The 14,309-nt window shown below is 39.0% G+C and overlaps 1 pseudogene; it reads left to right on the forward strand.

Moving 5' to 3' along the window:
• Window positions 1-9,468: 9,468 nt before the first annotated feature.
• LOC131677626 (thioredoxin-like protein 1) lies at window positions 9,469-10,314 on the forward strand (annotated as a pseudogene).
• The last annotated feature ends 3,995 nt before the right edge of the window (window positions 10,315-14,309 follow it).

Genomic DNA, 14,309 nt, shown 5'->3' on the forward strand with positions numbered 1-14,309 from the left:
CTGTCAAGGACGACGTCTCTGTACAGCCAGCATCACTGCCATGAAAGGCAAAACATTGATTTTGAACCGAATGATTAGAAGCTGTATTTAGTTACAAAATGTCGATTAAATTATTAAATCATCCCACAAGATGCAAAACGTCGTGTGGAATGCTTGAATATCGAGCATAGCGCCGAACATAATTCTTTGTTTGGGGCTTTATAGCTATAACGCCCCATATATGTCGGTCGCTGTCAAACTCCATATGATGGTATAGGGTTGCCAGGGGGTTGTTGCCAACTGCTTGCGGGGAGCCTTTCCTCCGGTGGACTTACGATAATTGATAATTCCAAAAATACTCCAAATAAACTATGAATGTGCTAAAGTCGACAAAATCGCATAGAAATTGCTTATTCCAGAGCAGAATTTACCGGTCTAAAGTGTATTCTACTTCACTCCGGTTATGTCTCTGACATTACCCACCCATCTTTTTTTCAACTCGCATAAGGTTTCTGGATTTTAACAGGGGCGTAGTTGATGGTTTACGGAGAGGGGTTACACCCCCCCCTCTACTGTTCAATCCCCTCCTTTAAAAATCTCCTTAAATCACCGCTCAGACCACCACCTCATACCCCTCCCTTTCAACCCCATCATCTTTAAACCACCACTATATTACAAAGCATACCAATTTAAGCTGGGGAGTCGTTCATTCATGGGACTTTCGCCCTCCTCACATACCCATCCCCGCATGATAAAATGAGTTAGCAAGCAGATAACATTGATCTAATGCTGATTAGGCTAATGGAGTATGATATTTTTTTGTTTCAAGTGTTTCACCGTCGACACGTAGCTCATCAAGTTCGTGGCTGGCATGCCATTGTGTATAAGTGCAAAGTGTACTAAGAATGTAATGGACATTTCCACGATTATGTTGAACATAAAAAGCCTCCGTGCCATAGTTTAGAGAAATGAGAAAGGCACAATTGCACCGCTAGGTGGATTAAAACAGGTTTTTTTCTATTCTAATACCACAAACAATCGCCATCAAATGTTGCTGCCAAGGCCCCTAAAAAGGAACAACAGAACCTGGTGGAGCTTGATGTAGGTTGAAATAAAATTCTTCATATACATTTGAACCAGTCTACAGCCCATTGTTTCTCTGGTCCTACTTTTAACTTTTAACAGCTTTCATACTAATCGCTGAAGTTAAGCCAGCTTTAAAAGATTTTAGTCGGAATAATAATGCCATCTTCTTTTTTGAGCCATTAGCATAATTCAATCATTGAAAGAATTCACCGCACTAAACAGATGAACTATTTAACAGTCAAGGCAAAAGCTGTTTAATTTTTGCGAACAGCTGCGCGTTACTGCGGTGCGACTGGAAAATGTGTATGTCCGATAGCGACCGCACTAAGCAAACCCCCACCGAAGTAAGAACGAAACCACATCGAATCGCAGCGTTGGCTAAGCGGTCCTCTAAGCAGTTACCACGGCATGCAGCGCGGTCAACCTTGGGCGTTCTATACTCGATTTTGCTCTTAGCGAAGGCATATTTGCGCGATCGACTTTGCAAGCCCCACGTTTTCGCTTTCCATGCGAACCTTACCGACGGCTTCGCTTCACATAAAGAGAACTTCGCTATGTTTATGAGTTTATTGTGTTCCGTCCGGGCGTGTAGCATGCTTTTCCGCTGTTTTCAACCGAACCCGACAAGTAATGCGTGTTCTTACAGCGTTCCTCTCAATTATTTCTGCACCGTCCGGCGGTGCAGCACAGCCGCACCATCAACCGCGTGGCATACCGGACCGGGAACCTGCGATCAACCACCGAGGCTCGATCATCTCCGAACCAGCTGCTGATTGGAAAATAATTGGATGGGAATGGAATCAACTACTTGCAGTTCGAGGCGGAACGAGCTCTAGAGAGGGTCGGGCTGTTGTTCTTCGGTGCGCGATGTGCGATATTGACATTTTTCCACGACTGTATCGGAAGCCGATGACTACCGACCGGCGAACAACAAGAACGAAAACAACAACAACGGCAGAGAGCGGTGCAGGGATCGGATAATTGAAACACACCGACCGGCTCGAAATTGGATCCGTCTGGTGGTCTCAAGGGTCTTAGGTTTGTGTGGCGGGTAGAAAGGAGAAAAAAAAACTGTCTGTTGTAATGTTATTATCCAGAGCAGAGCAGCATAAAATGCGCGAAACAATGTTTACATAACTTAACACCATCGCACCGGGTATGTTTGTCCGCATGGGATTTTGCTTTTATGACCATAAGCGAAATGTTGATCAGAATGTTTGTGCGGTCAGGGATGGCGGCGGGTTCTAGTACCTCTATGTTGCTTTGTAGCGGTAAAAGTGATGAATGTTGAACTTGAGAGAGTTCACACAAAATTCCAACGAGCGTGATGAATGGATTTGGTTCGGAGCTCGGTGAGTGTTAAGTTTGGTCATCTTTTTGCGATGTACTTTCTTGTGATTGACTGAGGAGATCACATTTCTATTACTCCATTTTCTTATTTGAAATTGTTTGGCACCCCAAATAATGGATCATCTACCGTATATCTTCATCACTGGATTTTTCAAGACGAATGGATCAATTTATTATTCGTCTATTTTTGCGTTTTTCATTTCTTCCTTAAATTAGCAAGCAAATTTCTTGTGATTGGCTTCGTAGACAGGTTGTCAAATTTGAATAGATCTTCACGCTAGAGTGGAAAAAAATGAAACTGTTTTGTGACGGCTGAGAATGAATCTGGGGTCACTCGTGATGAATTGAAAAATTATTCACTCAAAAATTGGTGGTATTCATTCAAGTGGATATGATAAAATTATAATCATTTGACTAAATATTAAGGTATATGTTTTCAAATGTTGGTAAATGACATAAAACAATAATTCCATATTATTTTTTAAAAGGGCTAAAGATTTGTAAACAAACTTTTGTTTTGATGATTTCTCTTTATTTATTATAATTTCAGCGCAAAAAACAATTGAAATAGCTTCTACGAGGGGTAAAGATTTAAATTAACGCATAATTTTCATATAACTCCACTATACAGTGGAATAATGAGCGAAACAAGTTTGTTTTCGGTAGCTGACTTTGGTTCAGTGTATTTTCACCAATATGTATTTGTATCGATCGCTCCAGTTGTTTTTAATATTTGACGGGCTTTATCGCATCAATCGGATCAGAATTTTATTTTTGCCCTTGATATTGTGAAGTTTGAAAGTTTTTCCTGTTTGTATTTGTGTGGCGAAAAGTGCAGTGAAAAAATCCAGATTGTTTACATCACCGGACCTGGGTGTAATTACCCACAAAAAATCACGAAAGATGAAATCGTAAAGCCGTAAAGACCTAGGGCGAGTAAAAAGTAACTCTCGAGACTTTTTTCAAATCGACATATCTAGCAATGAGAGAATCTCATTAATTCCTTTCTCTTATACTAATACTAATACTAACTTTATACTAATCAAAACTATCGTCTTTCGATCTGTACTGTAAAATTACAGAATATTGCTATAGTGACGCCGTAAAAATCGAAAGTGAAAGTAACAAGTAAACAAGTGAAAGTTAGTTTTGACGTTTGGAATAAAAACTATAGAACTATGAGTTGCAAGTCATGCGACTCTCCCGTTAACGGGATTGAGAAAACTACCTGCCGCGGCTATTGTGGATTGGTTTTCACCGTACGTGTATACCTGGTATGCAGCGATCCGCACTAGATCTGTTGTCCTGTTTCAACAAGTACTTGTACTGGCTGTGTGACGATTGTGCTTGCAGTCTCAACAAGTGGGTACAGCAATCTGATTCTGCTGCCCCCATCGTGGATACAACAAAGTCATGCGAGGCTGCAGACAATGTAAAAGCAGTCGTCTAAAATCTCTCGAGCCACATTGAGCACTTTCTAGCTAATCCTACTTGGCCGACTGGAGTACTCGCTCGTGAATTTAATTTCAACCAGCCAAAACTGGAAATATTTCGCTATTAGGATACCGGGATGCACCGCCGCTTGTATTGAGGGATTCCATGAGAAACCGGCCGACCGCAAAATATGACCATCGTCGATTCGAACGAAACTTTGCAGGTGTATTCGCTGTATGAATCTCCATGATATTCTCTGGCAATTGGAATATTTTGATACAAGAGTAATTTTTCAAAAGGGCGTAAACGTTTCTACGTGCATGAATTTCAAAATTTTTTACAGCAAAACTATCTGAGAACAAGTTACAGAGAATGAATACTTCTGTCCGAAAAAAATATACACTGAAAAAAATGTGTCATTTTTCAAAAAAAACAAAAATTTATGATAAAAATTTAAATTGCGAAAAAACCCATTTTTTAAATTTTTTATATTTTGTTACCAAAAACCTAAAGAGAAAAGAAACATTTTGATTGTGATTGCATGATGGAGAAAAAATCAGTAAAAAAGTTTTTCTAACAATAACTTCGTACATGTTTTTAAATTTCATACTAATTGACATACAAAATTGTAATTTTATTACAGAATATAATTCTAAGCACCAATTAAAATCAAAATGCATTTAACAGAAATCTTCCAAAATGCGATAGTTTTCGAGATATTTGAAATTTTGCTCCTTCAAAAACAATTAATTCGTGTAATTATGCTCTTTTTAAAAGTTATTCGCGTTACCCCATCAAAAAATGTCAAAAAATTAATGTTTATCGTTTTAAAGACGTAAAACAACCTTTTTAGTGTATTTGGATCATGGAGAAGCTTTCAATAAAAAAGTTTTCCTAACAACAACTTTTGACATTTTTTTTATAATTCTTACTATTTGCAGTCAAAAATACAATTTTCTTTTTGAATATGATTCTAAACGCCATTTTAAATCGAAATGCTCTTAACAAAAAATTTCTAAAATGTAGTAGTTCTCGAGATATTTTAACTTTTGTTTTAACAACACAATTATTTTGTTTTATTACGACCTTTTCATAAGTTAGTCGCGTTTCTCCATCAACAATAATAGGTTTTTCAAAAGGCCCGTAAACTTTCGTGCAACTTTCTCTTTGACATCAAGGCGATATTGTAAACCATTTGAAAGTTACATGAAAGCATCGTTGCGGTTTCTTGACAGCTGCAGCTTAGCAGCGTTACTGCAAATTAATTTAATTTCCAACCAGAATAACAGTCATCTTGATCTTTGTTTTGTCAGCGATCAGGTTTCTGCTCAATCTGTAGTGATGACTTTCTCACCTCTAGTGAAACCAGTTGCAAATTTTCCTCCATTGATCGCACCCTGGCGTACAATTTCAATGTTTCTCCGGTCCTCGTTTTCTACGAATTTCATAAGCCTGATTATCGCACGATCGCTGATTAATGTATTCAAACATTTTCCAACGTTTTGGGTTATGTTATTGACAGATACGTCCTGAAGAAAGTTCATAATCAACAAACCGATCATCCTTGCCAAACGAGCACGATGCGACGGCTGAAGTCTATTAAGAGAGCTGCTCTACGGAGGTTTACTAAGTATCCGACTTGGGACCTATTACGCCAGTCTCAACCATGCGTATAAACGAGCTAGTCAAGATTGTTTCTTTCGATATCATCAAAACATTCAGCGTAATCTCAAGTCACACCCTAAACGTTTCTGGAAATATGTGAATGAGCAGCGCAAGGAATCTGGACTGACACCATCTATGACTTTCAATAATGGTAGCGCAGCTACTACATCCCAAGATATGTGCAGACTATTTTCGGAGAAATTCGCGAATTTGTTCACAGATGAGACCTTAACAGTTGATCAACTTGAACTCGCTGTTAGTCAAGTTCCGGCCGTGAGCCAAACTCTGAGTATGGAACGTCGCGCTCAAACCGATGTTGTTTACACGGGCCTATCTTCCGCTTTTGCCATAGTGAACCCTGGCATAACAATCGCTAAAACGGAGCGATATGGAATCAACGGTAGTTTGGTGCAGCTGTTTTGATCCTATCGTACTGATCGAGAAATAGTGATTGTAATTGGGGATTGTCAGGCACCCACATTTGCTTCATCGTCAGGGTTACCCTAGGAAAGTCATTTGGAACCGTTGATGTTTCTGATTTACTTTAACGACGTTCATTTAGTTCTGAAGTTTCCACGTCTGTCCTTCGTAGACGATCTCAGCATGTTTTTCTTATCCGCTCTATTGGAGATTTAGATTAGTTCGACAAGAGTTTGAAATTTTCGCTGATTGGTGTAACACGAACCGCATGTGTGTAAATCCGAAGAAGTGCGCGGTGATCTCATTCTCACAAAAAAAAGACCCACCTTGTTTTAACTACCGTCTACTGGATACAAAAATGTTTGAACGGGTTAGTCACGTGAAGGATCTAGTAGTGATATTAGAATGGCAATTTACATTTAAACAGCACGTCTCCTATACAGTTAGCACAGAATGCTGCGATGCATCTTCAGGATTGCCAAAAATTTTACTGATATTTATTGTCTCAAATCGCTGTACTGCTCTTTGTCGTAGACAATCCTGCAGTATTTCTGTGAAGTTTAGAACCCAAGCTATAACAACGGTGTTGAGGGAATTGAGTCCGGTGCAGAGACACTTTTTACGTTTTGCGCTTTGTAGACTACCGTGGAGAGATTCTGTCCGTCTACCCAGTTACGAAAGCCGGTGCCAGCTGATCCATTTGGAACCCCTGCTTGTTCGAAGGAATACAGCAAGGGCTTTGTTCGTTGCTGATGCTTTGCGAGGTCATCTGGGTTGCCCAGCCATTTTGAAACAGATTAATATAAATGTCGTACCTCGAACAACGCGTAGCAACCTTATGCTCCGATTACCATTTCGGCGCATTAATTATAGTATACAGGAAGCCATTACTGGCCTACAAAGAATCTTCAACCGGGTCGCTTAAGGTCTTCGACTTTAACCCTAGAACGTTACACTTACTTTTTTTACCTTAGAACATTGCATTGGGGAACAAACGTACCCAACGCGTTTGATCGCAATTTACGCAGGTAAAACTGTAAACAAAAGAAATGTATATCATTTTTTTCTTTTTTTGAATTGCGAAAACAGCTATGTAGCTGAAAGTACGGAAATTGATGAATCAATGATACATAAATTGGCTTGTCACAGGTCGGGAAATGCCAAATTCTCGTTTTCACACGGCTTTAAAGCTGGAGAGGGGTAAATTTGTACACCAGTGCAACGTTCTAGGGCTTATATGTCTCGTCAAACTCTACATCTTCTATTTTCCAGATCCTTCAATTAACCTGCTGACTTCGTCTGATTTCTTTTATTAGGTGTTGTTTCATTATTTTTTTGAGTTCATTGTTATTATTTCAACGACTTTTGTAACAATTTGATCTTTAGTTAGAATTAAGACACCATTGGGGTTTTGAAATGCCTGTTTGTGTATGCAAGACAAATACAAATACATAACATTCCGTTTTTGGCATGCTCCATTTTTGGCAACAAAAAAGTTCCGTTTTTTGCAACAAATGGGTTTCGTTTTTGGCAAAATTGTTGTTATACATAGTAAATCTTTTACAAAATGCTCATACACATTTAGTTTTGATAATTGATATCACTTTTGACTTTTTTCCAGACATGGGAGTCATATTTACTACATTTTATAACGGGCGGGCATAGCAAATAAAATTATATTTGCTGATTTTCTTCTATCATTTCATTTCACATCACATATTATTATATAATTACTGTTGTTGTAACATTTATGATGTAACAAATTGCAAATAAAATCTTTTAAAGTAAGGTTTTATTTTTGGCACGGTTCCTGTTTTGGCAACTGAAAAAAAAATATATTGTTGCCAAAAACGGAATCCTACTGTACATTGCAGACGAAGGTGGGCGAGTAAACGTATGACAAATTTGAATCGGTGACTACACCGTCGATCTCAACTTTGTGAGCGGGCATGTAAACGTGGTAGTCCATCATCAATGACATAATATCTTAATTCTGAGCTTAGCTGGGCAAAATATTTGTTACCGCTGAATATTTTTGCGTTAGTTCTTTCGAAAGTTTTAGGAAATTTAGCGGATTATCTTCGATTCGAAGAAGATCAGATGTGGTCCGACCGAGTACAATGTGTATGATTTTAAATTGAAAGTTAGAGTCTTTGGTGATGAATCTTATAATTACTTGTAAATTACCACACCTTTGTCAGCAATGGATCATTAAAGCAGCTTTGTTTGTCTTGCATGTGCAAAAATATGGGTGGATAACATCTGGGACATAACCGGCATGTTGTGTTGGCACTTTGACTGATTATTTGAATGTAATGATATGCACCGTTATCAATAAGTTACAAACTTCCTAAATCTCAAAAATAGTCACCTCAATATATGTATTGGTCTTGATATAAAGATATAGCACATCGAAAAAAGTCCTTATCAATCGGAAAAAAATGTCTTATACACTGATAGTATAGCTTCGTACATATAATGAAATCGATCATGCAATGCACGAATTCATTCGTTGTTTTCTGCAACGAAGTACTTTCGTGCATTGTAACTAGTAGGTTTCGTTCATTTCATGAAAAAGAATGGCCGCTTGGTGAACGAAGGCTTTCGTAAATTTTACACGTTTAATGTACACTGCACGAATGTAATCGTTGGTTTCGTTTATTTTAATAAACGTTTGTGTATAATACGAACGATTTCATTACTCACACGAATTTATTTCGTTCATCTTAGGAAAGTTTTCGTATTCATTATTTTTGCAATCGATATTTTAGGATCGATGTTTGACGACAACGATTTTTTAACTAACTAAAAGAATCGATCTAGCAAAATCGATTTTAGTTCAACCTGCTCACCTGTATTGAGGACTAGAAAGATTGTGGTGTGATGAAATGGACGCTTGGTGAACACAAGTTTTAGTAAACTTTACTTATCTAGTGTACATGGCACGAATGAAACGAAATGATTCGTTTGTTTCAATAAATGTTTGCGTATATTACGAACGACTTCGTTGGTCGCACGAATTCATTTCGTTTATTTTAGAAAAGTTTTCGTATTTGTTAGCCTCTTATTGTTTTCAGTCGATCTTTTGGGATCGATGTTGGTCAACTTCAATTTTTTTTAATTTAAAAAAATCGATGTGGCCAAATCGATTTTACTGTGGTGTGAAGGAATGGCCGCTTGATGAACGAAAGTTTTCGTAAATTTTACTTATGTAGTGTACATTGCACGAATGTTGTCGTTGAAAACGACATTATTTTTCGTGAATGAAATGAAATGTTTTGCTTATTTTAATAAACATTTGTGTATATTACGAACAATCTCGTTGGTCACACGAATTCATTTCGTTCATCTAAGAGAAGTTTTCGTAATCATCTTTCATCGTTCATCTCTCGTCATTCTCTATTAGTTAAATTTTGTGAGGAGTAAAGTGTATAACGTTAATAGTTAATTAAGCAGTTAATTTCTCCGGGTAAAATAGTGGCCCTGTAACTAGAATCTTCATCTAACCGATAGCAGCGCAAGAAACCATACAGCATGGCTGTTAAAGCAATCATTGATGAAGCTCACTTCCAAACCGAACAAGCCGCGGCAGGAGGAAAATCGGTCGTTGTGGATTTTACCGCAGCTTGGTGTGGACCGTGCCGAAACATATCGCATTTGTTCGATCAGCTTCCGGCGAAATATCCAAAGGGTGTGTTTCTCAAGGTGGACGTCGACAGATGTACCGAAACGGCGCCGTCCCAGGGCATGTCGACCATGCCAATGTTTATTTTCTACCGAGCCAGAACAAAGATTGACAGGATGCAGGGTGCAGACATTAATGGACTTGAAGCCAAAATACAGAAACATTACGTCGCCAGCTTGTATGAATCTGGAGAAGATTACGGTCATGGAATGTTGGACTTGAACACCTTCATCCAGAAGAACCAGTGCGAATGTTTGAACGAATCGAACGACCACCCGATGGTGAATGCGCTCAGTTCCACCTGGTCCGATTGTGACGAACAGTTGATCATTTCGATTACCTTCAATCAGGCGGTCAAAATCAGTGCCATCAAGTTCAAAGCACCGCCCTCTCGCGGACCGAAAAAAGGTGAGAATCTTTATCAATCAACCAAGCACCATCGATTTCGATATGGCCGAATCGCAAGTTTCGGTGCCGGATCTGGTACTGGGGCAGAAGGATCTTGTGTCGGGATCGCCGATTCCGTTGCACTTCGTTAAATTTTAGAACGTGCAGAATATGCGGCTGTTCGTGAAGGATAACCATTCTGGTGACGAGACGACCATTATCCATTAGCCTTCATCGGGTCACCGATTGCAACGACTAAGATGCATGACTTCCAGCGGGTGGCTGGGAAGAAGGGTGAAAGCCACTAGATTGTTTGAACCGCCGGGAGAAGGATGGTTAGAAGGCTGTGAATAGGTGCGGTGACGAATATCTTTGATCGTATATTTAAAAGGTTAAAGATAGTGATGCGCGTTAACTTGTTCTTTTTATAAATTGTTCAATAAAATAATGAGCAGGAAAAAATGGCATATTATTTTGATATTGCTCCGGCAGAGAAAAACTCAATCTTATTCATACAAAACCAACGAGCAGTTCGCGATGGCTCAGCTGAATCCGTACAGCTCCGGATTCTGGATCAACTGGAAACGTAAGAGGTTTAGGAAATCTTCCTGAAACCGGCGGGCACGGATACGGCTACTAAATAGTCAAACTGAGACCGTCGTGATGAATTATTGACGTATTCTACCTCTATTGAAGCTTTTTTGACGTTGACGGTTTGACGAATAGTACTCGTAAATATTACAAAGATGTTCCGTATATAGCAGCGAACAATTCGTTTGCCGAATGAAGCTGTTTCGTAATAAACCAACGAAAGTCGTTTCGTGGTATTCACGAAAAATTCGTAATAAAAAATAAAAATGTTTCAATAGAACTACGAACGATTCATCATATGTACGAAAAAATTCGTATATTTTATGAAAATTGTCTGTACGAAACAAATTCCTGGCGATTTACGAATATGTTCTATCAGTGTAATGTCATAAATGATAGAGATCTGGAGAAATCTTGAAAAAAATCCTTTCTGGGACATGGAAATTTTTTAATATCTTAGATATGCATGAAACGTCGAAATCTGGTGACAATTCGAAAAAAATATAATTTTTATGAAAGTCCAAAAGTTTCAGAAGTGAAAACCTTAACGAAAATCACGAGATGATACAAGATTCGACATTTCTTGCATTTCTAAGACTTTTGACATCAAAAAGAAATTGAAAGCTGCCTTTCCAAATTCCATTATTTTAAGTCCCATAAAGGCTATTAAAAAATCGAGGTGACACTAGATATTGATGTTTCATAACCATTTAAGCTATTGTGCTTCAAAACTACGAATCCGATTTTTGAATATACGAAGAGTTTTTGCACGGACGAAAATTTTCACACTTGGATCGCTAAGCCTGATATCGTTCTAGATCATTAAACATTTAAATGCCGTCTTGAACTGTTGGGATTATAGTTACTCCCGCTTTTAATTGTATAAAAACAAAAACAAAAATTCTACGTTTTCTTCATTTCCCGTCGGAATGATCTAATTTTCCGTATACTTCAACGCTGTTGTTTAAAAAAATCACTAGTAAAAGGCTATTTGAAGTTGTTTTTCGGAGAATTCTTTTCAGCCGATAGGGAGCTGAACAGAATAATAATCCTTCATTCTCGTTGGATGTATTCTACTGACTATTTCCTCTTTATCCTTAACCGACTGTGATAGATATTCGGCATCCAAAACGGTATGATGAAATCTATCGATTCATCCAATTCCGAGAAGATACACGGATCCCGTACTTCATTTCTAATTACGGTTTAAGTGAATCAAAATATCTTTGATGGACTAGACTGCTTGTTTTGATTACAACCGCTGATAAATAATGACATATATAAAATACGCCATATTGGATTTGATGTTGTTTGCGATATAATTAGTGAAAAGCGCCCCTGGTGAAAACTAGTTTCATAACCGAGGACAGAAAATTCCCCACCTCTCATACCAGTAAAGCAATTGTTTAAAGTATCCTGCACAATTACTCCGTATTATTGCGCGATTCATTGCGTCACTAAAACCTTTCGTCTGTCACAGGCTTTAGAAATAGAGGAACTTATCCAACGGGCTAAGAAAAAAATAAGCAACAAAATAGCGATCGAGTCTTCGGCTTCCAAACACGAACCATCTACCGATACATAAATCCACACTATCTCAGACTCAGCTGGCAAGATTAGAGGAGAGAGAGAGAGAAAAAAAAATGCCAACGGTCGTCATTCTCCGCCTATATCTAATATGCACCGCAATAACGACGTGACGTTGTGAAAGTAACATTTCTGTACCCAGGGCTGAATGCTGCCGAGGTCAGCCCGCGCAGGTCAAGCAATTTTGCCTGCATCTGCTCACAAGAAAGCAACTTCGATTGTCGAATCGAAATACACAGGTCCATTACTTCACTTCAGCACAGTCGCCACATCTGAAAAGGTTTTCTACTCAGACCGGGAACCTCTCGCGACGGCGGCGCTGTTGATGCTTGCTGTGGCGAGAAATTACTGCCGACATCAGTCGTTTCTGCGTTTGCGAGATATCCGATACCTACGTGTGTGTGTCTATGTATCATACAAGTGCTTCGGAATCGCTGGGTGATGGAAGTTCGTCGCCTACCGTCTCGATCAGCTCTCCCAATTCCAATCGGTGGCCTGCAGTCAGTAGAGGAAGAATGCGTGGGCTCATAGTGCCCCACTAATTCGCCTACGATTGTTGCCGACACTTGCCGCTACGGTAGGATGGAATTGATACTGCCCGAGTGCACCCGGTACCTTCTCTAATTTTGCGGTGTGGGAAGGTTTTGAACCGGGATTTTTATGGTATATGGAAATTAGGTCAACTGAGTGCGTTGCGAGCGAGAATGGTACGTTTGTTGACACAAAACTTGCATCACAATTTTGATAAATATAAAAAAAATTCTTTCCAAATGGAGAGCAACGATCGAAATTTCTATATCAGTTAACCGGAGGATTGCATCGTACAGGTATAACACGCCATTAGGATTATTTGGTTTAAATACGACCCATAATTCAACAACAAATCGATTTTAGACCACATCAGGGGTGACATTACGCATTTCGAAACGAAATGTTTATTGCGTACAAGCTTGTATGAAATAGTCGTTTCGACTTAGTTACATCATATCCCAATAAACCAGTCACAATATGTCCGAATCCTAAACTGGGAAAAATTCTCAGTATCAGTAAAACTATCCTACTGACCCTAAAATTGCCCTGAATCGACTGTACAGTCAATCGAAATAGTAGATCAAGTTTTGCAATGGAATGTCGTACCAAGCACGGCTTCGCTTGTAGCATCGCTCACAGAACTCTGGTGCATGATTGCCTGCATATTCGACATCTAAGCAAGAAGCCTCGGAAATTTATTGAGTATTTTTTACCCGCTTAGTACGGCTGGTTAGCCAAAGCTAGCCGGATGAAGGACCGCCCCATTCGACATTCGACAGCGCGAGAAACGCGAAAATAATGACCACTTCAATCAAATTGCTCGCCTTCCCGTAGGTACCGGTGCGCACACATCACACGAAAAAGGCCAAACCAAGGCAATCATCATCAAGCCGCTTGCTTACATAGCACATTAGAAATTTAATTCCATTAATTCCTCACCTGCCGCTCTGACGATCCTCCAGGGGCAAGTTAGGTTTTGCTTGAAGTGGCGCGTTTATTAAAAACATTACTTTTAATTCTCAATGAGCTATAGGACCAACGCTTGCTTGCAGTGGAGGTGAAGAATGGTACAGGTAACGATGAACGATTATGACTCTTTGCACTAGCACGGCCTCATAGGGCCAAAAACCACCAATGGTGGCTGCTTTAATGACCAGATCATAATCTTGCTAATGGACTTGCTTACAAAATCTCCCATCATTTGTTTGTGGAAGATTCTATTTCCAGCCTGGGTGGTAAAAGATGCTTAACAAATTGTTCGAAGTCGACGCCAATGACCTAACTACGATGTTCAGGTGCCTGACGGACAACCTTTAGAGAGAATTCACATGTTTGACTAACACAGTCTAAAGAAAATTGATTCTAATAAAACGGAAAATTTGACTCCATGGTTTTATCGGTAGAATTCGTTCCAGAATTATCACGGATTCTACCTTAGATTGCGATTAATTCGGATTTTTTCTGAAGATCTGTTCCGGTGGCCTAGTAAGAAATTTTTTAGGTATATGTATGTATGTATTTTTTTGTTTTTTGAGAGCAGCATAAACGTTCAAAAACATCCTAAGCAGGAAAAAATGTACAAGAACCAACCACT

This window comes from Topomyia yanbarensis, chromosome 1, assembly GCF_030247195.1.
Source record: "Topomyia yanbarensis strain Yona2022 chromosome 1, ASM3024719v1, whole genome shotgun sequence".
In the NCBI taxonomy this organism is placed as follows: domain Eukaryota; kingdom Metazoa; phylum Arthropoda; class Insecta; order Diptera; family Culicidae; genus Topomyia; species Topomyia yanbarensis.